Consider the following 27,177-nt stretch of genomic DNA (forward strand, 5'->3'; position numbering starts at 1 on the left):
AGACTCCAGCAAGTGATAACAAGGATTATTCACTATGATCAAGTGGGATTTATACCAGGATGCAAGGATGGTTTAATATTAGGAAAACCATCCACATAATTGACCATATCAAAAATCAAAGCAACAGAAATCACAATAGATGCAATAGATTATCTCAATAGATGCAGAAAAAGCCTTTGACAAAAGAACTGATGGGCTTACAAAACACTTTTCTGACAACAGATCTTATGAGGTATATGACTATTATTTTCATTTTATAATTGAGGAAATAATGATGAAAACATCCCAAATGTAGTAGTTCTCTGACAAAAGATATCTATCTGGCTCTCTAGTTTCCAAATCCTATACTCCATATACTAGAGCAAACTACCGTCTAAGGGCCAAACCCAGACTATTGTCTGTTTTTGTGTAGCCCCTAAGATAAGAATGGCTTTTACAATGTAAAATAAAATTTTGTCTTTTTTTTGCTGTAGTTTGCTGACTCCTGAACAATATCATCTGAGAACTCATCTATTTCCATTATTGTTATTGTCATTATATCATCACTATCCTTAATCACTAAGCACCAAAATTAATGGTGTTTACTTAGCCATATCTATACCTGATTGTACATGGTTCATAGAATTCTGATTATATGTGCAAAGCTGACAAGTCAATGGGAAAGCAGTTATGATTTATGCCTATGTAAATATAATATATATGCATATATATGTTTTTGTTGTTCAGTTGTTTCAGTGGAGTTTGACTCAGGACCCCTTTTGTGTTTTTCCATGGCAAAGATACTGAAGTGGTTAGTCATTTCCTCCTCTAGTACATTTTATAGGTGAGGAAACTGAGGCAAACAATTTAGTGCCTGGCCCAGGGTCACACAACTAGTAAATGTCTAAGGCTGGATTTTAACTCAAGAAGAGTTAACTATATGTATATTTTTCCCAATGAATTTTAAACTAAGCACACAGAACTAGAATTCTATATTGTAATCTACATACTGCCTATTATAGAAAGGGCCATGGCAATGTGATAAATGCTTGTGTTCCCATTGATGTTTGATGTTGAAACTAATAACGTTAACAAAAACTTAACAAACCTTAGAAAAAGATTCAGTGTTAATTATATTGCCACTTCTTTAATCCATAATCCCATGCTGTTTCTTATTGTCACCACTCCTATAACAAAGCAACAGGATGAAACTACTTCAGTAGAATAAGGAAAGTTTTATGATTTCTTTCAATAAAGGTTGAAACCATTTCAGGGAGCAAGAAGTGTTTTTTTCTTTTTCTTTTCCCCATTCAAACATAACAAGTCATGTCCTGTAGAGGGAATTTTTTCCTACCAATGAACTAAGAAGTTCTGTGAGGTTAAGGAAGGATAGGTAATGCAAGGTCTCTTTTACTCAGAAGTTGCTACACTTGATTATTTTTCAGGAAACTCTCTCAGCAGGTCTAAATGTATGAGGTAACACATTTCTATTTGCCTGAGATGGAATCCTGAAATATTTACAAACTCTAAAGGGATGTGAAGCTTGGTTTCAAGATAACTGAAATCAGACTGCTTTAGTAAAGAAATTCCTCCTAATTGGATACCATTCAAGTTGATGAACGTGAAATCCTTTAACTTCACTTGAAAATCAACCTAAGGATGAAATAGAAAAGATGAATTACACATCTGGTTTTATTTGCTATGCCACCTGATGGGAAACACTGAAATACTGATTCTCATAGGTTTATAGGTATAACTACTATCTAAACGGCTCTAGATGTGTTGAAGGACCCAGGAAACAAAAGAGCTCTTCATGGAGAAGAGTGAGGGAGTTTCTCAAAGTAGTTGGCTAGAGTAAAGTTCTTATACAAATTTTGAAATTTTGGCTTGACAGAATGATCCATTGGATCCTGATTCTGAAGCTCAATTTTTCCCTTTCAGGAAAAGGAAAGGAGAAGCAGGTGTGGCTGGACCACTTCCCAGTCAAAAACAGTAAAATGAGGACACTTTAGAAAGAAGCAACTTAAATGGATGGGAATTTGGCTTTTTATTTGTATTAAAAAGAAAGAGAAAACGAAAATATGCAGAGAGCCACTGAGAAGTGAGAAGCTTGAATCATCCCATTAAAACTATTCATGGAAGTCAATTTTAAGAAATTTTGTACTTGAATATTTTGTATTGTATTTCTTAGAAAAATCATCAATAGAAACTAATTATGCATACATTAAATTTTTTATTAAAAATAACTTACACTTAAATATCTAAGACAATATTATTTTACCCATGGAAGGCTGTGGGGCAAATATATCTTTCTCTCAATCTATTTAAATTTACATGCTTAGAGAGGCTAAGCATGGAAAAAGAGGAGGGATTTTTAAATAACCACAGGACATGGAAATTCAACTTCTATTTAAATTAATCAGGAAATAAAATAAGAGGTATAAACAGTAGACCCTAGTCAAATTTTGCTTGGTGTTCACTTCTTCCCTTATGAAGAATATGAACCTTTTTAGCTTCCAACAGAAAGCAAAATGCTGCTGGTAGTAGGTGTAAATCTTGCCAAATTTAAAAATGATCTGTTTCTAAAATAGACATGTTCAAGTTCAGAAGATCCCAATAAATCATTACTGTTCTAATTTTTTTAGATACTATTACAGAGAAATAGGATTATTCTAACTATGAACTAGTACAATCTTTGCCAGTTAAATCAACTTGTGTTATTGAGCTTCCCTGCCCAGGTAGAAAGTCTTTGCTAATAATAATCTGCATATCAAACATCAAAAATATGACTAAGTAGGAAGGAAACAAAGGTCCTATCCCTTAGTCTTAAGTTTTATCCTGGAGCCTTTCTCCTTATCACTTATGTAACAACAATAACAACAAACATCTATCTCATTTGCTTTTCACAACCTTGTCAGGTAAGTGCTATTATTATCCTCATTTTACAGAGGGAAGAAATTGAGGCAGACCTAGAGGTTAAGTGACTGCCTGGGATCACAAAGCTAAGTGTCTGAGGGCAGATTTGAATTTAGGTCTGATATCAGGTCTTCTCAACTTCTGGCCAAGCACACAATTCACTGGGCCCCCTCACTTTCCTATCTGAATGGAAGGGCAAAATTTGAGTTTTAGAATTGAGAAACTGAGGGATCCAGGACTAAATAGCAATTTTCTGAAAGGCTTTCACCTAAAGGGATGACTAGGTGGCACAATGGAGAGTTCTGGGCCCAGAGTTGGAAAGACTCATCTTCTTAAATTCAAATCTGGCCTCAGACATTTACCAGCTGTGTAACCTTAGATAAATCACTTAACCCTATTTGCCTCAGTTTCTTTTTTTAAAAAAACCCTTACCTTCCACCTTAGAATCAATACCATGTATTGGTTCCAAGGCAGAAGAGTGGTAAGGGCTAGGCAATGGGGGTTAAGTGACTTGCCCAGGGTCAGCCTCAGTTTCTTAATCTGTAAAATGAGCTAGAGAAGGAAATGGCAAATCTTCCAGGATCTTTGTTAGCTTTAAAAAATTTTTTCCATGTTAATACAATTTTAAATAATAATTCTCTGATATTTTATGATCCATGTTTTCTACTTCCTTCTCTTTTCTCCCCCTATCCAAGACAGAAAGTAATATATTATACATATACTATTTATATGCAATATATTTCTATTTTTATCATGTTGTGAAAGAAGACACATATCTCTTTTATAAGAAAAAACTCTTGTTAAAGTGAAAAATGATATGTTTCAATCTGCATTCAGACTCCATCAGTTCCTTCTATGAAAATAGATAGCTTTTCTTATTGAGTCCCTTGGAGCTGTATTGGATCCTTGTGTTGCTGATAATAGTTAAGTTATTCATGGTTGGTCAACATACATTATTGCTCTTACAGTGTATACCATTCTCTTGATTCTGCTCACTTCACTTTCCATCACTTCATATGTCTTTCTAGGTTTTTTTATGATTGGCCTCTTTGCCATTTCTTATGGCACAGTAGTATTCCGTCACAATCATGCACTACAGCTTGCTTGGTCATTTCCTAATTGATGGACATCCCTTCAGTTTCCAATTCTTTGTCACCACAAAAAGAGCTGCTATCTTTTTCAAGTAGGCTCTTTCTCCCAATAAGGACATGCACAGTTTTATGGCCTTTTGGACATGGTTCCAAATTGTTCTCCAGAATGGTTATATCAGTTCATAGTTCCATCAGCAGTATATTAGTGTTCCAATTTTCCCACATCCTCTACAATATTCATAATTTTCCTTTTTGGTCATTTGAGCCAATCTGATAGGTATGAGGTAGTAGCTCGGAGTTGTTTTAATTTTCTTTTTTCTAATAGTGATTTGGAGTATTTTTAAATAACTAAAGATAGTTTTAATTTCTTCATCTGAGAATTATCTGTACATATCTTTTGACCATTTATCATTTGGATCCAATCTTTGTTAAGAAAGTCCCAAATACAGACAGTCATAAAGAGGTGGACATGACTAAAAAAAAGACTGAAGAACAACCACCTAAAGAGGTTGAGAGCAGTTTAGCATGTGGAAATTAAATGTCTGATCCTAAGCAAGAAAGGGCTCTAAAAAGCTGAAAATTATGTGCTAAAATTTGTGTCAAATGACACAGTTCAAAAAAATTAAAATTAAGCCCAAGGAAATTTTAAAGCTGGGGTTGAAGTTTGGTACCTGGGATAGGGAACATCTTCCTGGAAAATAAATGACCAAATAAGAGTAGTCAAGGTTCAGAAAAAAACAAAACAAATAATCTTCTTAACATAAAAAAAAATGTATGGAGCTTTCTCAGTAAGTTTGGAGTTTTTGTTTTTTGTTTTTTGTTTTTTTTTTCTGTAGCCTAATGACTGTGTTAGACTGTCTACCTCTTAAAAGAGCTATAGTAGAAGACTAAGAAACTACTACAGAGTATTTTAATCTTTAACCTATGGCCCAAGGCCCCCAGAGATCCTGAAGTCACATTGGCTAGATCTGATCTTGGAGATCTGAATCCAAGAAATTAATTATATCTTGGTTTACTCCCCCACATCTGGAGTTGCCTCAGGAAAATATGGAATACTCATATGTAAGTTATATTCTAGGTACTCATAATTGGGTAAAAGAGTCTCCTGCTTCCAAAGTGCAATCTACTCATATAATAGGTATAAGGAAGCCTTTATTTTTTCCACCAAAACTGAAAAAGACAGAAAGAATTCATATAAAAAGTTCATGAATATATAAATACAGAAAAGATCCAGCTTATCAGCTTCTACCAGAAGGGAACTGTGCATAGGAATGCCATTGGAGAAATAGGTTGATTCAGCCAAGATTCTTCTCTCTCTGAGTCACACAGACCCCCCAAGACTTGTAGTAACACCTTGTAGTTTAGGCCTGACTCATAATTTATACATATTTGGGGTGCTGCTGAACAAGAAATCAATCCCTTTTCCTGTGTTCCTGCACTGTCCAAATAACTCCCTGGTTTTCCTCTCCAAGTAAGATGCTCCGCATGTTGAGTCTCTTTTTTCTCCATGCTAAACAAGAACATCCTGCCCTTACAACCTCCTCTTCTTCCTCCTTGTGCCCCTGGCCCCCACTTTCCTGTTCTCCTTCCTCCGCTGTGGCCCTGCCCAGCATCCTACCTACACACCAGGGAGTGGCACCAACAGCATAAAGGCAAGACTGGTTCTTTCAGTGGGCAGGGAGGCCATTTGGCTTCCTTTCCACCCGAGGAATGAAAGACTCAGTCTAGGGGGAATTGGTGTCAGGTTTTACTGGAGTGCCTACTTGCCCTGAGGGAAATGTCTTCCTGACCTAGGGTGGCCAGTTGCCATGGTTACCATAGAGGAGGGAGGTAATATTTTATTTGATTCCGTATTCTCACTTTTGGGAATAGTATTCTTTTCATTGTTTTGATTACATTTAAGGTCCTCAAGTGTCTCCCTCACTGTGTTCTAATTCCTGAAGTTGAATCATTGGCCTAGCAGAAAACATCTGGTGAAGTCAGCTGGGGTGATTTTGCAATGGCATTGTCATTAAATGTATTTTTTAAATGGTGGAAGGAAAGGAGCATGTGGTAATGGGTTAGCCAGACATAAGTCTTAGGTTTCCTATGGTTAAAGTATTGTTTGGGGAGGGAGGCCTCTCAATGGAACAAGGAGAAAGTTCTCATTAAACCCTGTGAATGGCATCATAGAGGATTGAGGAACTTGATAAGGAAAATAAAAATATAATGGAATAGAGTACTTCTTAGCTTTTCTTCGCAGCTTTGGAGAAGCTGAATTGCCTGTGTAAGAATAATGATCCTGATGTACCCCGTCCCTTTAAGCTAAATGTAGTCGTGGTAAAAGGGACAGAAAAATGTTCTGGTATGAAGAGATTTGTATTGTCAAAGGATATAAGCTATTGCTGCTGTTATAAACATTTTCATACAAAGTTTGAATGGAAAAAACAACTTTACTATCTGCTGTTAAGCTGTGTATGAAGAAATAGCTTTCAGAAAGGATTTGGATAATTTGGGACTGAGAATGATCTGTGATATAAGGATGAGGGTCCAGATCTTTGTTAACAATGTGATGCCTTGTGTTTGTGAGAAGTTTTTGTTACATAAAAGCAGAGGGAAAGTTTTTATTAAATAGAGAAATAAATACAAGTGTAAAAAAATGTTTTCAATAGCACTAAAGAAATGAAGGATTATGCTGAAGTCTTCAAGAGCTGCAAGCGGATAGGTACCTTAGCTAATTTGCATATACCAATTTTATTTCTAATGAGGGTAAAAACTAATAAAATACAAAAAATCACAAATATTGGAGACTGAGGTATTCTTTAAAAAGGGAAAAAATTGGAGATACATAACTTTTTAATTGATTCGTATTACTACTGAAAGTTAGGAGGCTCTCAAGTGAACCACTGAAAGGTAGAGAAACTGGGTTGCAGAAGACCCTGACCAGGAGGCTGGAAGGGTTGGGCTCAAAGATGCCTCATTAGAGCTGTGGCATCAAAGATGTCTCATTAGAGCTGTGGCAGTTAGAAGCTGAGTGATTCCTGATTGGTCAGCAAAAGAAAGAATTGATTTCATTGGCTAAGAGCTCCAGGGACAGTTACAGCTACCTTTAGTGCCACTGGAGATGAAACTTTTCATTAGGCTTCTTGCACTTTGCTGCCACATCTGACTTGAGGAGGAAAAGCCAGGATCTTCCAAGAGCTTGGTTGGGGGTGCATGGAATGCTCAGGGAGGCTGAAACCTCTGCTGTGAGGTGGGCTGCTCATCCACCATCGGTGTTTCTTTCACCCAGCTCTCACCTGTGGCTCCAAGAAGCCGTAGCATGTGCAGTGGTCACATCCCAATAAAATCATCTTGGCAGATGGGCTTAACCAGATTATGGGTAACCAAAAGTCCTGTGGGTGACTTGGGAGATGTCTACCCCCAAGCATGTGAAGACTTCCCCAAGCAGAAGGGACAGAGGAGAAAAAAATTTTCCAATGGCCACAAAGATGACTAAAGCAGGCACTCTGTGGAGTACTTAGAGCTTGGTGAGATAAAGAAGATGTCTACATCCCAAGCCACCACATGTCATCTTGACTCTAGCCTTGCCACTGTGCTTTGATGACTGTGGAAGAGAGCGAGGCTGAGGACTTTGGGCAAATCTGTCTCACTTGAATCTGATTCACTCCTGGGTCATTACCCCATGATGTCACTGGTCCTCTTCAAATACAAAGGACAAGCAGCAACAGTCTGCTTAGATATCCTAGAGAGGCAGCTTACTGAGTCAACATGGTCTGTGTTGCTATGAACTCTTTTCAGATTAATAATGAAGCATCCAGGTGAATTAATAACTAGCTGATCTGGTCTCTATAACCAAGAGGTAGGCAGTTTGATAAGCATTCTAGCTTAAAGCACTCTAGCTTAAAGAGAAATGCTAAAGATTGCGGCTTCTCTGCCAGGTTCCTGTAAATATGTACCTACTCTTCATCTTAGATATTGAGCTCATTGGTGAAAGATCACCCTCCAAGTTTATGTGTATGTGTATTGGGATGCATTTTCTTAATGCATTTTCTTAAATATCAGTAGGTACAAATATCAGTTTTATTGAGTGATTATGTTTAAGATCTTTTAAAAGTGTTACTATTGTGAAAGGCTGATTAGGTAAATGTCAAATACTGTGTAGATAGATACATTGCCTTTTGGTTTGGGGCAGTAGGTTATACAGACAAAAAATTTAGTGCACAGAAGCTCAAGAGCTAGAGTGGTCAGCAGGGGAAACACCTCTTCACAAAATTAGCCTACCCTGAAAGAGATTAAATGTAATCCTTTTAGTATTGGTTTATCTCTGGAAACTGAGAGCTACTTGTATGAGAGCAGGTGAGAATGAGCAAAACAAAACCACAGAGCAAGAGGGTGTCTCATAGGCCCAGGTGAGAGGGTGAGGTCCCTACACAGTGGGGGTGTTGACTGGACCCCCAACTATATCCCTCATACTGGTATGTGAAGGAATTTAAAGCAGAAGTGAATACATTTTTATCTTTAAAATTCTTACCTTGAAGAGAGAAAAGTAGTTAATGAATCTGTTAAAACAATGGTCAAAATAACCTTTCCACCATCCACTTCTTGAATGAACCTCATACTTCCCCATTCTATAACTTTGTAATGTTATTCTCTTTCTGCATTCGCATTTACCTATCATCTTCTCCTATCTATTCTTCAAAGCACAGTCCAAATCCTACCTCCTTCATTACCCCAAGGAAATACTTTCTTCCTCTTCCTATGGCACCAATTGCCTACAATTTCATTCCCATTTTATAGAAAAGGGAACAGGCTTTGTGAGGTTAAATGACATGCTAGCTAGTAAGTGACATGTCAATTATTTCATATATGTACATATACACATGCTTTTTTCAGGTTTAAGATCTGTGGCTTCTTTGGTTCAGAGAATTCCCCATATGAAAACTTCTTTCACTAATATAGATGAACAACTCATCTGTAATATGTACAAAAGGTAAAGTAATTACAACAGATACCCAAAAGTCTAATGAAGTAACACCTGAAGAATTAATCACAGATAAGGATTAATTCCTAATCCTAGTACTCATTCAGTATCAATTCTCCAGCTAGCCCCCAACGCTCAGGAAGAGGGGCAAAACAGGACTTATAGGCTTGTGGGTCAATAATTTCCTTGTTGCTCCTACAGCCTCTGCCAGAAAACCCTTTGCTACTTTTACCCACAATTCTGTGGCAACAAGCTGTGGAACTGAACTCTTGTCCATCTTCACTGTTACAGAGAAGCCGAAAGTATAGAAAAAAAGAAGTGTGCTATACCGGGGTGGTAGCATGCTACCCTGCAGTAGCACTGATCCAGAGCACTAAAGAACAAAGGGCAGAGTACCAGTGGACGTGGGGGGGCCACACCAGCCTAAAGGAAAAGAGACTGACATCCAACTGAGGCCAATTCTGTCTTCCTAGAAGTTGTTTTGGAAAGGATGAACCTGGTAAAAAGGAAATTCCCTAATGTGGAGAGAGGATGGGACAGCTTTAACATCCAGCCCTGGGGATCTGCCTTCAAAGAAGGAGTTCAAAAGTGAATGATAGTAAAATAAATATAAGTAAAATAAATAAATGCAGAAATGACCAAAGATCTCAGAAGAAAACTCAAAGACCTTGAGCACAAGTTGATTAAAAGTAAGATACTAAATCATAAGGGAAGATGACCTCCACAACATCTAAACAAGTGCAGATATCTCTAAATAATATTGCAAAACAAATGAAAATTAACACCTGATGAGACAAAGGACCCAAGAGATCAGGGAACCAGAGCAGAATATTCTCAAATGGTTCAAAAGGGAAGTAAGAATTATGAAAGCAGAATGTATGGCTTGCAAAGCAAGGGGGAAAAAAGCCAAAATAGAAAAAATGGAATTCACAATGATGACTCTTTCAAAAGAAACAAAAAAAAAGAACAATTTATTCAGAATACAAATATTCATGATCTCTGTAAAGCAAAACATATTCATCTTGAGACAACTTAGTAAACAAAGAGTTGGCCTTGAAGGGAGGACAAGTGTTTAGACTTCTGCTGTTTAACATTTTTCTTAATGATATAGATAAAAAGGCAAGAGATATACTTGACAAATTTGCACAAAACTGGTACAAACACAAACTGCTAACCTGCTTAGTAACAAATCTTGACAAGCTAGAGAACAGGCCTGAATATAATAGGATAAATGTAAAGTTTTGCACTTGGGTTAAAAAAAAAAATCAACTTCACAAATAAGAGATGAGATAGGCATGAATAAACTTCAATTATTCCAAAAAGGGGTCTGGCAGTTTTAGGGGACCACAAGCTCAATATGAATTAGAAATGTGATCTGGCAGCCAAAAAACTAATTAAATCTTAAGCTGAATTAAAGGGTATAGTTTCCACGAATAGGGAGGCAATAGTCCCACTGTATTCTTCCTTCATCAGACCTTCTAGGCTACCATGTTCAGTTCTGGGTGTCATAGTTTAGGAACACTGATAAGCTAGAAAACATCCAGAGGATCACCAGGATAGTGAAGGGGCCAGGGACTCTGTTGTTTACTTTTTTATGTAACCCTGATTTTTAGTTGCAGCACTAGTATATATTAAGTATTTAATAAATGCCTGTTGACTGAAATATAGCCATTAGTTGAAGGAACTAGACAAGTTTAGCTTCAAGAAAAGACTCAGGGGAGAAATGATAGTTTTAAAATATCCAAAGAGTTCTCATAGAGCTATTGATGTCAGATGGCAGAACTAGGAGCAATGGATGAAGGTTGCAAAGAAGTTACAACTTGCAGTCTGAGTTAGAAAAAAGGCTTAACGTTAGTACAAAAGGGAAAAAAAAAAAAGTCCTAACAATCAGAATTGCCCCAAAGTGGAATATATTGTTTCAAGAGGTGGTAGGTTTCCAATTTGGAGGTTTTTGAGCAGGAGTTGTTGGCTGCTTGTTAGCTATTTTGCAGTGGGTATTCCTTTGATGTCTGAGTGGGTCTAATAATATATCTTCCAACTCTCAAGATTTAAGTAAAAATATCAAGCTCAACAGCAGTGGCAAAAACAGCTTCATGTCATCTACCTTTTTAACATTTAAAAGTGTCATAGAATAAACATGGAAAGCCATAATAATTTCATCTTTAGCCAAGCTAATAATTGTTTATTTCTAAGAGTCTAAAACACATACAAAATGATCCCTCAATTTAAAAAAATTGTGTAGATCCATGGCAAATCCAGAAATGACACTAGGCCCTGAAAATAATAGCTAACAAATAGTTACGAATATAATGAAAACAAAATAGTCACAAATATAGTAAAAAACAAAATAGTCACAAATCAGAATTTGGTGTGTATTGTGTTCAAAGATCTTTATAGAGGGCAACTGGATGGCTCAGTGGATTGAGAGCCAGACCTAGACACAGGAGGTCCTAAGTTCAAATCTGGCCTCAGATACTTCCTAGCTGTATAACCCTGGGCAAGTCACTTAACCCCCTTTGTCTAGCCCTTACCACTCTTCTGCCTTGGAACCAATATCCAGTATTGATTCTAAGACAGAAGGTAAGGGTTTTTTTTGGGGGGGAGGGGAGGAGAGAAGATCTTTATGACCATATACATAAAAAACATCACAATCTTCAGAATGATTTTCAAACTCCATGAGTAACACATTGATGATGTATATTGCCACAAGTCTGAGGATTTTAGACTTGGAAAGGCCTTAGAGATCATACAGATCATTCAGATATGAAAATTTAGAAACCTGGCTTTTGGACCTGGCAATGACACCAGGAAATAAGACTCTTAAATCTTAAAGAGCTATCACCTTGCTGGAAAGCCATTAAAACAAAGAGTTGCTCATTTGTGCAGCCTTACAAAAAGGAAAGGTCTCTCATTCAATTTCTAAGACTGGTATAAAACTGATCTCCCTAGAGTTTGGAAAACCACTGAGGTAATGGGTGCTAATTAGACAGTCAAGGATATTAGAGCAACTAACAAAGCTAAATCGATGAAAGATGAGCCCATGCAATCCAAAGTTCTCTTATAGAATTTGCTATTGTTGGGTTGTGCCCAGAACAACAGAGTAGCAGATCCTGAGCCAATTTCCTTGGTTTTGTCTTTTCCTTTGCTCTAACTCTACTGAGCCAACATTAAAACTGGCAACAATATTCTGGAATAAAACCCAAACTATATATAGATAATCTGTGTGGTCTAATGGGAAAAAAATGCAATAATTTAGAAGTGGAGATTCCAGTTTTACCACTGATAAGTTCAGATACCACACAAGATACTTAACACCCCTTTATTCCAAAATGTCCTCATTTTCAAAATAAGGGGATTAAAATAAATGTTCTCTGAGGTAACTTTCAATTCTAAAAGGATTGTTCTCCTAACATAAATTACACTAAATTATTTGCATGTCACTCTATGAATTATAAAAATTAGCCCAAGGCAAGTCTATTTGAATTCACTCTTTGGTGGCTTGAAAAAACTTCCAGTTTTCTCAAACTCTAAGGAATTATCATCTATTATACCTATTACGCTGTTAGTTGAGAATAAAGCTGATCATGAACTGATGTTTAATTAGATACCCCTTGTTTAAAAGATCCCAGATGAAGACACTAAATGATAACTCTAGTCCAACTATCAATAATATGCAATTAGGTCTTAATCAATGATACATGTAAAACCCACTGGAATTGTGCGTCAGCTAAGGGAGGTTGGGGAGGTTTGGGGAGAGGAAAAGAACATGAGACATGTAACTAGGGTAAAATATTAAAAAAAAAATAAAAGATCCCAGAAACAAATACATACTTATCCTATGACTAAACAAATGAACAGAATGACAAAGAATGGATTTGGTGCATTTTTGAAAGTACTGATCTGAGATCTTCCATAAATTACCATTCTGGGAAGACAGGAACACTGGGCCTGAAATCTCCAAACAATGGTGAACTTACAAATATTGCAGTCAGAGTTAGAAAGGGAGTGGGGTTGTAGATGAGATTAAGTTTCAGGGATAGCCTGCTCCTTGGTGGTGCCCCCAGAACAACATAGATCCAAGGCTTAGCTCTCAGTTTTGGCAGTCTTGTGAAGCCCTTCTCAGAATGTTTTTAAATTCATAAACTACATACATGGGATTACAAAGGAAATCAATTATATTGAAATAGTTGTCAAAATATAGGTACTTGAAAAAAATTTCACAGACCTCAGGTTAAGAATCTCTAATATATGTGGTAAGGTCTTTGACCCTAGCAATGCCAACAGATACATTTTTTTTAAATCTGAAAATATATGCAATGTTCCTACCAGTGGACCTCCCCCATCTGCAAAAGAAGGGAGGTATCTTCTCACATCTCTTTTTCTGGGTTAAATTAATGCTTGTTCTTTGTAGTTTTGCAATATTCACTTTTGGGCAGTTAAGCGTTACAGTGAATAGAGTGCAGGGTCTGGAGTCAGGAAGATAGTTCAGATTTGGCCTCAGATACTTACTAGCTGTATGACCCTGGACAAGTCACCACCCTGTCTGCCTCAGTTTCCTCATCTGTAAGCCTGAGAAGGAAATGACAAGCTACTCTAGTATCTTTGCCAAGAAAACCCCAAATGCCTGAACAACTTTCACTTTTAATGATTTTGTCATGGTGGTTCTTTCCACTTCCATTGTGGTAGTCATTGTGTTTATTGTTTTCTTGACTATTTGCATCATTCCTCATTAGCTGGTGTCTTTCCATAATTCTTAGTAATCCCCATTTTTGTTATTTCTTACAGAACACTAATATTCCTTTACATTCACATGCCATAATTTGTTTAGCAAATGCTACCACATGAACTGATGGACATTTTAATCATTTTACTTACATAAATATAATTTCTTTCCCAAAATGGTTACATTGACTCAGCCCCACTAACAATGCACTAGAGCCATGATGGTGAACCTATGGCATAGGTGCCAAAGCACGAGGAGCCCTCTCTGTGGCAGGCGCTGTCCCTGGCAGAGTTAGTTACTAGAAAAGCAGAGGGACTGGGGCAGAGCTGCTCCCCTCCCCCTCTCCACGCCCCTTCCCTTAGCAGAGTGTTCAGGCCACGCCTTTCCCTTTCTCCCTCCCCTGCATGGCAAGGGCTAGTGACTCTCCAGCCTTTGGAGAGGAAGCTGGGGTGGAGGGGGAGATGTGGCCCCTAGGCTGAGCCCCACCCACGTGGCTGCAGGAAGGAAGGAAAAAGCGCTGAGGTTCTCCTCCGATGCCCCGCCTCCATCTGACCTCGGAGCCTGTGGAGCCTCTCTGTCCCCTCCCTGGGCTCCTCCTTTGCTTTTAAGATCCAAACCTCCCCAGGAGGAGTCCTCTCCAAAGCCCTTCTGCTGCATCATGACCCCGACTTCCAGGGGGCCACCAAGACCCGCCCGCGGCGACCCCCAGCCATATCAGAGAGTTTGAGTGAGTGCACATGTGCTGGGCTCTCTGAAGGGAAGGAGACTCCCAGACTGGGGGGTGCATGAGGGCCACTGGCAGCTCTACCCTCACCCAGAAGACTTCAGGCCCCCTGAGGCAGCCAGGCCAGAATCATTGGTAAAGTCCAGACTTGAACTCAGATCAGGATTAGTTGTTCCAGAGGATGATTTTGTTTTTTTTTTAAAAAAAGAGAAGCCAGTCTTATTCCTGAACTGTGTGTTTAAGCTGCCTCTCCTCTCCATAATCAAACAGCGCCAGGACTTGCTGGTCCAGGAATCTCTCCGACCTGGCTTTTCTTGAAGAGAGCTGCCTAAGGTGGCCACCTACATCCCGGAAAAGTAGGCCTTCCTCCATATAGGATCCATTGTCTGGGGGGTGCCAACTCTGCTTCTGGGGGTGGGGGTGGGGCACAACACAATGGGGGTGGGACATGGCACATGGTCTCTAAAAGGTTCACTATCACTGCACTAGAGTGTGCCTTATCTTCACATGACCCCTCCAATAATAATTATTCCCATTGTAAAAATTAAAATTGGTTTGACTAAATATAAGAGTTTAAAAAATATAAGATTGTGGTCACCATTTATAAAATTAACTCTTAAGTCATGAGTCTGTAAGCCACTCTTAACAATTTAGTTTAATAGAGATATAGTAAAATAGAGAAATAGAGGAAGGAAGTAGAAAGTATTGCCTAGCTAGATACCCTATAATTTCTGTCCAAAGAAGTCTAGCTCCCTCAAATCCTGATCTCCATGTGGAGTCTTGGTAGTCTCTTAAGCTAGGAGTCCCTGTGGTGTCTTCAGCAAGGGTTCCACCAAGGCAAGCCTCTTCCTTCAGCAACACTCACCCAGAAAGCCTCCAGAGCTGAATCCTACCTACAGAATCCTCCTCCAGTAGAGTCTCCTCCCCAAAGAGCCACGGAAAGACTCAATCTTTTTTTGGATCTCACCTTTTATAACCCTTTTTCCATGTCACTTCCCCACTTTATGGGAACCAATCACAGCTTCCTAATTTGCCTTGTGGCCTTTGGAGGTGTGAACTTTTTCTAGAAGTGACTTGTGAACTCTCTTACTTAGTGTTAAGTAGGAGTATTTTAAGTTCTTGATTAATTCAAAATAGACAAAGGGAATAAAGAATTCCCTTTCATGCCATCTTTTGTCTTCATTGCCAATTTTCTAGATGTGAGATAAAACTTCAGGGTTGTTTTGACTTGTGACTTTTCTGAGAGCTACTAGTTCATATTCTTTGATCTACCAAGGAATGATTTTGGTACTTAGCAGGGTCTCCCAAAAGTCTTAATGCAGTTTTAAGCTTTACTGGCTATAGTTTTGTGTATATGAAGGCTTTTTTTTTTTTTCCATCACTGACTTCCATGGGATATATTCCTAGTAACGGACATTTTAGTTGCTTTTCAATCACTTAATGTTTAAAACTGCACTAAAATTTTTGGGACACAAAGGGCTTTAAAAGAATGCATACCTTTTGATCCAGAAACAATAGCTGAACAAATTGTGGTATATGATGATGATGGAATACCACTGTGTGGTACGGAGTGCTGAAATGGAGGATTTCTTTCTTTTGGGGGGTTAGTAAGTTTGTTCTTTTTTCTTGTAATGCTATGGTCATATGTTTTTCTTTTCATTTAACACTGTACACTAGTATTTATTTTCAAATAGCCCAACACATGTTCTGGCCAATGGGGTTGAAGGAGGATCTTTGAAGCCAAGATTAGAGGGGGAGCTGCTTGTCAATACCTGTGCCAACAGCAGCTGCTGGGGAGGATGGATGATGTTCACCATGGATGGGCCATGGTGACAGGTAAACATGATGGCTTGGTATTCCTAAGAACTGAGTAGGGATATTTCAGCCTTGGAACTCAACTACAGGGATACATATCAGCTGGAAAATAACACTTTTAAAACTTCATTTTGACTATTACAATTTTTGTTTGTCATCTGTTAAGTTTTTCAGCCTTAGTTCTTCTTCTCTTCTTTTTTCAACAGTCTTCTTAATCTTATCAACAATAAACAACTAATACAAAGTGTAATAAGATACATACATACACACACACACACACATATATATATATACACACATACACACACATACACACACACACACACACACACACACACACATACATTTATTTATTTTTGTGGAAAGGGAGTGGGAGGTGGCTTCATGCCCCTTGAAAGAAGACTGATGGCTCTAACTCTCACTGAACTTTTTCGGTGAAGTTGAGGAAAAACGCCTCGGTATTTCTCCAGTTCCTTATGCTGGTGCCAATCACTCTCCTTCACACCCATGAGCCAGCCTTCATTCTGCTCCTCTGGGTACTCAAAGGGAATCACCAGCACAACATCAACAGCCTTCAGCTGCAGTTCATCACTCTCCGTGGCCCTGTAGTTATGCTGTCCCTGGACTTTGAACATGAAACCTGGGGGCAAGGTCGGACCTCTTAGAGGGAGTACTGCCCTCTAGAGTTGCATTCACAGTGGCAGGCAGGGAGCTAGAGGCTCTGTCACTTGCAGCAGTCTCTTTGGCTCCTTCAGTTACTGCCACTGGTTTGGTCCCTCCAGCCTCTGCCACGTCTCCTGGCTATGAGGGGGTGGTCATGCTGACCTGGGGGAAAAAATTGTCATCAAACAAGCTGATAATGTGCTCCTGCTTGATTTCCTTGGATGGAGTGTGTTTGGGAGGCAGTGGGACTGGTGGGCCTCTTCGAAGCTAGGGAACTATCAGGTGATGGTGAGAGGCTCTTGTTCCCTTTCATGGGGGCACTGTCGCTTGGTGGGGCCTTGATAGTGAATGTGTTACTGCCATGCTTCCTTTCTAGGCTCACCAGCACACCATTCAGGTTTTGGTTCAGCTTGCTCATCTCCTTGTGGAAATTCTCTTAGAGGCCAGCAATGCCCTGGAATGTGATGACATAGAAACCAACACGGCTATTCCACAGAGACAGTAACTTCCCAAGTTTCATTCATTCAATTCATCTCCTCAGATACTTTCTGAGCTTTAATGGGCTCCTCCTCAGCCTTGGCAATTTTGGCTTCATCCTTATTTTTGGCGGTCTGAAGAGATTCATAACGGTGGTGGCCACTGTCGTAGTCCACCAACTTCCTCCCATGCTTAGGAATTTGAGACTTGATGTTGGGAAACTGGCCTAGATAAGTGTCCATGGTCAGAAGCACCTGGTCCACCAGTTTCTGATAGTAATCCATCCATAGCAGGTCATTGTTTTCTGCCATTTTGTTTGTCTCTTCTCTCTCAGGCCAGGCTGGCTCACACACCTCCTGCAGACAATCTGTTAGCTTCTTCGATGCTTTGTGCATTGCTTTGACAGATGCCAATTTGGTGTGTAGATCCTTCTTTTTTTTTTTTTTTGTCCAGAAAAAAAAGTTATATTTATTAATATTTGTTTTTAACCTGTTTACATACTTTATGCCCCTACTTTCCCCTTCACCCCCCCGCTCTCCCCGCGCCCATGGCCAATGCACATTTCCACTGGTTGTAACATGTGTCCTTGTTCAGGGTCTATTTCCCATTCATGTCCGCCTCAGCCCATGCATTCAAGCAATTGTTTATCTTATATGTTTCCTCTCCTGCAGTCCTTCCTCTGAATGTGGGTAGCATCTTTACCATAAATCCCTCAGAGCTGTCTTGTGTCATTGCATTGTTGCTGGTACAGAAGCCCATTACATTCAATTTTACCACAGTATATCAGTCTCTATGTACAATGTTCTTCTGGCTCTGCTCCTTTCGCTCTGCATCACTTCCTGGAGGTCTCTCCAGTTCGCCTGGAACTCCTCTAGTTTATTATTCCTTTTAGCACAATAGTATTCCATCACCCGCATATACCACAGTTTGTTCAGCCATTCCCCAATTGAAGGACATACCCTCCTTTTCCAGTTTGTTGCCACTACAAAAAGCGCAGCTATAAATATTTTCGTACAAGTCTGTTTATCTATGATCTCTTTGGGGTACAAATCCAGCAATGGTATGGCTGGATCAAAGGGCAGGCAGTCTTTTATAGCCCTTTGGGCATAGTTCCAAATTGCCAGTCAGAATGGTTGGATCATTTCACAACTCCACTAGCAATGCATTAATGTCCCAATTTTGCCACATCCCCTCCAACATTCATTACTCTCCCCTTCTTTCATTTTAGCCAATCTGCTAGGTGTGAGGTGATACCTCAGAGTTGTTTTGATTTGCATTTCTCTAATTATTAGAGATTTAGAACACTTTCTCATGTGCTTATTAATACTTTTGATTTCTTTACCTGAAAATTGCCTGTTCATGTCTCTTGCCCATTTATCAATTGGGGAATGGCTTGATTTTTTATACAATTGCTTTAACTCCTTGTATATTTGAGTGATTAGACCCCTGTCAGAGTTTTTTGTTATAAAGATTTTTTCCCAATTTGTTGTTTCCCTTCTGATTTTGACTATTGTTTTTGTTTGTACAAAAGCTTTTTAGCTTAATATAATCAAAACCATTAAATTTACATTTTGTAATTTTCTCTGACTCTTGCTTGGTTTTAAAATCTTTCCTTTCCCAGAGATCTGACAAGTATACTATTCTGTGTTCACTTAACTTATTTATAGTTTCCCTCTTTATATTCAAGTTGTTCACCCATTCTGAATTTATCTTGGTGTAGGGTGTGAGATGTTGATCTAGACCTAATCTCTCCCATATTGTTTTCCAAATTTCCCAGCAGTTTTTGTCAAATAGTGGATTCATGTCCCAAAAGTTGGGCTCTTTGGGTTTATCATACACTGTCTTGCTGATATCATTAACCCCAAGTCTATTCCACTGATCCTCCTTTCTATCTCTTAGCCAGTACCATATTGATTTAATGACTGCTGCTTTATAGTATAGTTTGATATCTGGTACTGCTAGGCCCCCTTCCTTCACATTTTTTTTCATTATTTCCTTTGATATTCTTGATCTTTTGTTATTCCAAATGAAATTTGTTATAGTTTTTCCTAATTCAGTAAAGAAGTTTTTTGGTAATTTGATGGGTATGGCACTAAATAGGTAAATTAATTTGGGTAGGATGTTCATTTTTATTATGTTAGCTCGTCCTACCCATGAACAGTTAATGGCTTTCCAATTGTTGAGGTCCAGTTTTATTTGTTTGGAAAGTGTTTTGTAGTTGTTTTCGTATAATAGCTGTGTTTGTTTTGTTAGATTGATTCCCAAGTATTTTATATTGTCTAGGGTGATTTTAAATGGTGTTTCTCTTTCTACCTCTTGCTGTTTGTGTAGATCCTTCTGCGGCCTGGGCCCTTCTGTCAGCTGTTTGTTGAAGTTCTGGATGCACTGATCCAACTGTTCATCCTTAATCCTTAGTCTCATCTGCCTTCCATAACTTCTGGAGAACCTTTTCCTGTGCATGGGTGAGTTTTTTCTCCACATTGCTGGCTATTTTCCCTGAGGTCACTCTTACTGCTTAACTCAGCCATCTTGTCCTCCTGTCTTTCTTTTCTTTCCTCCACCACTAGTTTAACTGCCAATTAAATTTAAGTGGGTATGCATTTGCCTGGGAGTGGGGTGCACCAATGCAGCAGGCAAGAGTCTACATAGAGCTCCGAGTCTCCAACGCTGTGTCCTCTCTCACAACCTCAGAGCCCAAGAGCTGGAGGATTTCTACGTGAACTTGAAAGACCTCCAGGAACTGATGCAGAGTGAAATGAGCAGAACCAAGAGAACATTATATACAGGAAGTAAAACATTGTGGGATAATCCCATGTAACAGATTTTGCTACTACAAGACAATCAAAAGGGACTTGTGAGAAAGAATGCTATCCACATTGAAAGAACTGTGGGAGTAGAAACACAGAAGAAAAACATAAGACTTGTTTATATGGGTATATGAGTTGGGATTTTGGTTTTAAAGGACTGCTCTATTGCAAAAATGAATAATATAGAAATAGGTATAAATAATAACATTTGTATAACCAGTGGAAGTGCTTATTGGCTCTGGGAGAGGAGAGAGAAGGAGAGGGAAAGAAAATGAATCATGTAAACATGGAAAGATATTTTTAGTTAAAAAAATAATCCCCCCCTAAAAAAACAATTTTGAGACATCCTGAAAACCCTAATCTGAGAAATTTGATACTTTGTTTCTTTCTTAAAAAAAAATCTTTACCTTCCATCTTAGAATCAATACTGTGTATTGGTTAAAAGGCAGAAGAGCTCTAAGGGCTAGGCAATGGTGATTTGCACAGGGTCACCTGGTTAGGAAGTGTCTGAGGCCAAATTTGAACCCAGGACCTCCTTTCTCTAGGCCTGGTTCGTTATCTACTGAACCACCTGGCTGTTCCTCTTTTTTTCCCCTCCCAATTCAGCCAATTCCCCTCTTATCCTAGATACACTAAAGTTAATTTGCATCTTGAAAGAGGAGAGGAAGAAGACTGTGAAGTGGAAGTGATAAAGGCATTTCAGATTTGGAGCATGGTGGGTCTAAAGGCAAGGAGATGAGAGAAAAGAGTGGAATTTGCAAAAAAAAAAAAAAAAAAAAAAAAGACCAAAGGCCAATCTGAACATTTTTTTTTTTAACCCTTAACTTCTGTGTATTGGCTCCTAGGGGCAATGGGGGTCAAGTGACTTGCCCAGGGTCACACAGCTGGGAAGTGTGAGGCTGAATTTGAACCTAGGACCTCCTGTCTCTAGGCCTGACTCTCAATCCATTGAGCTACCCAGCTGTCCCCATAATATGAACATTTTTGAAGGCAGAAGAGAAAGAATCAAAAGATAAAGAAGTTGAAGTTGACAGGGGAGATCACTGAAGCTGTAATTTGATAAAAAGGAAGAAATATAGTCATCAACTACACATATAGAAGTTTTGGCTTTATCAAGAAGAAAGGCTCCTTCGTTGAGAGTTAAGGGACTTTGAAATGAAGAAAGAAAGGGAGAGCACACATCAACTGGCCTCGACTTTCTCAGCAGTTAGAGACACAATCCTTAGCTGAGAGATCCTCAGTTGTTTCTTCCAGTTGAAGGTTGTGGAAATACAGTTAACATCCTTAACCTGTTGGTTCCCTGGCCCAGCCAGGCCCAGCTGTCCTTCCCTGGTTCTGTTCTTTTATCAAATTCTTCCTATATGATCTGTATTACAGTTACTTGGGTATTAGTCTTAACTCCCTCCATTCTCCATTCCAGTAAGTTTTTTGAGGGAAGAAACTATATTTTATTTCACCTTTGTATCCCCAGTGGATAGTACAGTACATTGCATATGTCAGATAATACATGCCTATTGGATTTAATATTCTATCACCTGAGGTGACTTTAGACTACAGGGAGAAAACTACAAGTCAATTATAGCATTAACAGAGGCCAAAGCAATCAGAGAATTTTGCATATCCCTAAATAGGAAGAATAATGAGAAGTAAGTAGCAATGAAACCAGCCCTAAGGTCAGAAAGACCTGTAGTTTTAAATATTGCCTCTGACACATACCAACTATGTGATCTCTGGTAAGTCACTTAACCTCTAAGACTGTTTGAGTGTGGAACAGATATAGAACTTCATTTGCCAATAAAATTTCCTTAACAGGGATTCCCTCTCCCAATAAAGTCACAGGTATGAATTTTAAAAGAAAAAAAGGAGCTAAGATTTGATGGGCAGTATAAGGCAGCAAGGCATTGCTAATAGAGAGCAGGCCTCTAACCCTGGAAGACCTGGATTCTAGTCCTGCTTCTGACATACTAATTAGGGAACTTACTAATGATTTGTAAACAGTTATATTATAGAATACAACTTCCACTGGCCAAGGAAGTTCCCTCATCTGGGAGTTCCCCCAAGACAATACAATCACTAGTCCAATTCCTATCCATGGGATCAAAAATTCTTTCTCTGATGGTTTATCATTAGAATAGGGGGTTCACTGGGTTCTCAATGGATGTGCCAATGAAGTATACATTCTGGTAGGTCCCATCAAGCAGGAAAGTTTTTGAGAACTGGCCCAGGAATGGGTTGTGCACAGTGTATGTGTGTGTACGTGTATCTCACTACACATATGGCAGATTTCTAAAAACAAGTGGTATGTCTGCCTCAAGTGTCTCTTTATTCTGGTCCATCCTGCCTATTGCTGCCAAAGTAATTTTTCTTAAGCACAGGTCTGACCTATGTTGACTAAGTAGTATTACGATTAAAAATAATAAAGGCTGATATAAATATAGAAATTAGTATTTTACTTAAAGCCATGCTGATAGATAAAGTCATTAGACCACACACCGGTAAAAATTCAAAACTGCCGCTTCAGCCATAATTACCTCCCCTCTCATCCTGCGCCCAGTAGCTAAAGAGGAAGTTCAAAGTCACTACAGGAGTTTATATCCCTTCTCTTACATCATCCCACTTTTTGTCTACCATGAGGAATCATGGGAAATGTAGTTTCAAAGTCTCCCACATGTCCATAGTAAATATATATATACTTTTAGATGGCATTTCCCAAATTTCACTTTTATAGTAGTTACATTATCAACTCGCATCAAATAGAATTGTTGAGCTTTTAAAGCTCTTCACAGCCTGTTTCCCAACCATCTTTGTTGCCTCTTTGGACATTACTTCTTTCTTTGTCTGTGATGTAGTGGCCTAACTGACATCTCTGCTCCTCCCACATCCATTGCCTCCAGATGGAAATTCAAAATACTGTTTGCCACTCAAAGCCCTTCATAACCTAGGCCCCTCCTTCCTTTCTGGTCTGACATATACTCTTTGATCCAGAGACACTGACCTTGTGGTTATTCCATAAACAAGACATTCTGTCTTTTGGTTCCAGATTTTTCTCTGAATGTCCACGAGGCCTAGAAGGTCACTGTCCTCTGCTCCAACTGATCTGGCTTCCTTTAAGTTCCAACTAAAATCCTACTTCCTATAGGAAGCCTTCTGTAACCCCTCTTAATTTCTGTGCTTTCTCTCATTTAATTATCTTTATTTATCCTGTGTATAGCTTGCTTTGTATATATTTGTCTACATATTATCTCCCCCATTAGATTATAAACTACTTGAGGATAGGCAGTCTTTTGCTCTAGAACTCAGCACGGTGCCTGGCATATGATAGATGCTTAAAAAATGTTTATCGAATGAGTGAAATCAATGAAACTCCCAACTCTTTGCCTTTGCCATTATTCTTCCTTAGTAAAATGATTTCTTCCTTATCTCTGTGTCAAAGTCTCTTTCTTCCACTTAAGACAGAGCTCAAGCACTATTTCTGGCATGAAATTCTTCCTCATGCCTTCCCTCCTAAATTACCTTGTATTTAACTACTTAGTATAAATATTTGTGTTTATTTGTGTTGTATATATAGAAGTGAATAGGCATTTAAAAAATGCCTGCTCTTTGCTAGTACTATGCTAGTGCTTTAGAGATATTAGCCCATTTGATCTTCACAACAACCCTGGGAGGTAGGTAATATTATTATCCCCATTTTATAGTTGAGGAAACTGAACAGTTAAATGACTTGCCCAGGGTCACACACCTAGTAAGTGTCTGAATCTGAATTTGAACTCAGATCTTCCTGACTCCAGGCCCTCATCCATTGAGCCACCCAACTGCTTTGCTTATAACTATATTGTTATATGTACTTCTTTTATTCTTCATTAAAATGCAAGTTCTTTGCATTTTATTCTTTCTACTTCAATTCCCTAACCCATAAAAGGTACATCATAATTCATGTAAATTGACTGATAGACTAGCCAAACTAATGAGGCTCAAAGTGCCTCATTAGTAGGTTGGCTGAATAACAATGCATTTTTTCAAGTACCTCAACTCTCAAAGACTATCACCTAAGCCCATGAAATATGTCCACTGATTAAGTCTACTAACAATATTACCAAACCTGAAAATATTGCAGTTGACTAAGATGTACTCCATGAATCGCTTTATAATAGGGTTTTATTTTATATTTTCCACCCTTCTGGACACCCAACACAGTCACGATAAAAATAAAGCCCAATGGATTGAGGAGAGAGAATCCCTCTTCCACCTCCACCTCCTTATCTAATAGATCTTTCTCTCTACTTATTTATATCCTACTGGTTCGGTTCTTTAAGCCCAAATTCTACCTCTCTCATGAAACCTTTTCCACTTATGACAGGCCATATAGGTCTTTCCTTTCCTGAATTCCTGCTACACTGATCCAGTAATAAATAATGGTTCAGCACTCAATTGTTTTCTACTTTATGTATGTTGGCTCTGTCACCACAACAGAACATAAGCTGCTTGAATTCAGGAACTACAGATGCTATATTTATCTGCATACCCACGGCATCTTATACCTTATAGGTATCCAATAAATATCCCACAGCATCTTGCACATTGTAAGTATTCAATAAATATCGATATGACAAACTGGATATAGCTATAAAAATAGTAACTTTCATAACTCTTCATCAACTCCCTTCATAATCACCCTAATCAGCATCACAAATCTGACTATCCTCATGCAAGCATGATGTACTTATGTGGCTATGAGGCATCAGTGAATGACTAGCAGATGCCTCAAATAACATTTTTGCTTGGTAAAGTTGTCTTTATGAACATCTTTAATCACAAGAAATAAAATGTCAAAGTTCAAAGGAAAAAATAGAAACATAAATATTAAATCCTTCATAAAAACAGTAGGTGCTCTAACATTTGAGAAAAAAAATTTCCCATATACCCCAAATTATAGAATGTGAAATTCCTAATAAGGGGCTTCAAAATTGCAGTGGCAATAAATACTATTAATTACTCATCCAACCACTTCAGTAGAGTTACCACCAAAAGGAAAATAGAATTAAGATGATTTGTAGGTGAGAATTCACCCAGGAGAACCCCTATGTGGAGAAAGATTTTAAAGATGATTATTTTTGTTGTCTGCAAACACACAAAATAACTAACTATAAATATATAACTGCCAAAGTCAAGGGGAAAAAAGACAAACAGTAATTAAATGGAATGCAAATCAAACCAAAGTCTAAATGATGTGAGCAAGACTTTTATTTTGAAAGTATATATTTGAGATCTGGCTTGGTAGAAGCTTCCACTTCTCAGAAAGAAACACTGCTGCAAGGAGATTGTAGAGAATACTTAAACCAATTTAAATGTGACATTGCATATCAATTATGTCCACAAGTAAAAAATTTAAGACTGCCATCAACAACCTGATATACACAAAAGTATGTCATGGCTTAAAAAAAAAAGTTCTTTTTTTCATTTTAAAGCCATACTGATTAGCTAGGAAAAGGGAAAGGCTGAGAATAAGTATGTATTAAGTGTCCATAGGCTCTGTGCTAAGGGCTTTACAAACATCTCATTTGATCTAGTTAACTTGCTCAATTTATAGTTAAAGCAGTGAGGATGGTTTCAATTGTAATGAGAGGACAGGCTAAAATGGGAATAATCCCTTTAACTCTTGCAAGGGCTTTAGATTCCACATTATTTCCAACAATTCAGTTAACACTAATTTTCAACATTCTAACTATTAAGAGCTTTCCACAGAAGCAGGAAAAGAATTATTGATTATAGTTCTTTCAGCCACATCCACGACAAATCTAGGGTTTAATATAATTTGGGGTATATTGGAAATTTTTTTCTCAAATGTTAGAGCATCTATTAATCTAACAATTAAATGGGAAATATTAAGACGACCCCTTATTTCCCTACTGTGTCTAGATTCCTGCTGGCCTCTGAAACTCCTTCCCTACTTTGCCATTTAAATTCATTCAGGTGTTTCCTACTTCCCAGTCAAATAAACGTAGATACAATTAACAATATTACTTAGAATTTGGACCAAAGCCTAACCCAATTCGGTTTTCAATTTCAAAGGCTTTAAATCCTTTGAAAGAAAATTTATTATCTCTGAAACTCGCTCTGAAACTGCAATAGATCTGTGCACACACAGTAGGCACTTAACCATATTTCATACCCAACCAACTTCGACCACAAACATGTAATTTGCAGTGGGAATGGAACTTACTCTTGCATTTTTGAATTGCATTTCAGCAGTACTATTTCGGCCACTGGATATGTTCAAGTGTTTCCAGTAGAATAAATGTTTCAGTAAAGACTCTTGTGGAATTAGATTGGAGTTAAAGGGACCCAGGAGGCTATCTAGTCCAACTCCTTCGTTTTATAGATGAGGAAATAGAGTTAGGGAAGTTAAATGATTTAAAGCCCTAAAGTCACAAAGTTAATGAACAGCAGAACCACGAATAGACCTCTGTCAATATCCAGTTTCTTTCCATATCAATCAAGGAAATTAAAGGAAGCTAATACACCTTTCCAAACAAAGTCTACAGCACCAATTCCAGGTTCCAGGTTAATCTTAGCACTACAGTAATGCAAAGTATCCTCTTTCCTAGAAGCAATAGATTCCCTTCCCCAGAGCAACAGTTTCTCCCTCCCCAGCTGTAGAGTCCCCGCCCTCCAGCTGCGGGACTCCCCGTTCCCAGCTGCACAGTCCCCGCCCCTTGTCTGTAGTATCTGAGCTTTGGAAAGAAGTTCAAACGCTAACCTCACAAGAAAAAGTAGGAGTTTCCCAACAACCTTAAGAGAGCAAATTCCTACTTGGTCGCCATCACAACTCCACTCCCCCCACTTCCATTCCTTGACTCTGTCCTGACTCTTCACGTCCCCAGAGCCTACACAGTTCAGGCATCCCACTGAAAAGGGGGAAAAAAATCGAAGCACTCACAGGCAACCCTCGCTTTCACTTCCTAACTGGGAGGGGCTCCGGTTCCAGGTAACCAAAGCCTAAAGTTAGCCACCCAATTAGG

At 38.6% G+C, this 27,177-nt stretch overlaps 1 pseudogene; it reads right to left on the reverse strand.

The window, feature by feature from the left end:
- Nucleotides 1-16,629: 16,629 nt before the first annotated feature.
- LOC123231389 lies at nt 16,630-21,129 on the reverse strand (annotated as a pseudogene).
- Between the last annotated feature and the right edge of the window lie 6,048 nt (nt 21,130-27,177).

This window comes from Gracilinanus agilis, chromosome 1 (assembly GCF_016433145.1).
Source record: "Gracilinanus agilis isolate LMUSP501 chromosome 1, AgileGrace, whole genome shotgun sequence".
Lineage (NCBI taxonomy): Eukaryota > Metazoa > Chordata > Mammalia > Didelphimorphia > Didelphidae > Gracilinanus > Gracilinanus agilis.